This window comes from Priapulus caudatus, unplaced genomic scaffold (genome assembly GCF_000485595.1).
Source record: "Priapulus caudatus unplaced genomic scaffold, Priapulus_caudatus-5.0.1 Scaffold2010, whole genome shotgun sequence".
Classification (NCBI taxonomy): Eukaryota; Metazoa; Priapulida; class Priapulimorpha; order Priapulimorphida; family Priapulidae; genus Priapulus; species Priapulus caudatus.
The window spans coordinates 12,699-13,157 of record NW_014579071.1 but is presented as its reverse complement, the minus strand read 5'-3'; the positions used below and the strand labels follow the sequence as shown (position 1 = coordinate 13,157).

Below are 459 nucleotides of genomic sequence, written 5' to 3'. Positions count from 1 at the left end.
AGATCTAACTACAGGTAAGGCAAGGTAAGATTAACATTACAGGTAAATATATATATACACGCACACCAGGTAGATCTAACGACAGGTGAGGCAAGGTAAGATTAACATTACAGGTAAATATATATATACACGCACACCAGGTAGATCTAACGACAGGTGAGACAAGGTAAGGTTAACATTACAGGTAAATATATATATACACGCACACCAGGTAGATCTAACGACAGGTGAGGCAAGGTAAGATTAACATTACAGGTAAATATATATATATACACGCACACCAGGTAGATCTAACGACAGGTGAGGCAAGGTAAGATTAACATTACAGGTAAATATATATATACACGCACACCAGGTAGATCTAACTACAGGTAAGGCAAGGTAAGATTAACATTACAGGTAAATATATATATACACGCACACCAGGTAGATCTAACTACAGGTAAGGCAAGGTAAGAT

At 37.0% G+C, this 459-nt stretch overlaps 1 protein-coding gene across 1 annotated transcript in view; it reads right to left on the bottom strand.

Annotated features, from left to right (window-relative positions):
• The window catches only part of LOC106818072 (leucine-rich repeats and immunoglobulin-like domains protein 3), a 19,853-nt gene that overhangs the window by 7,207 nt on the left and 12,187 nt on the right, over positions 1 to 459 (bottom strand).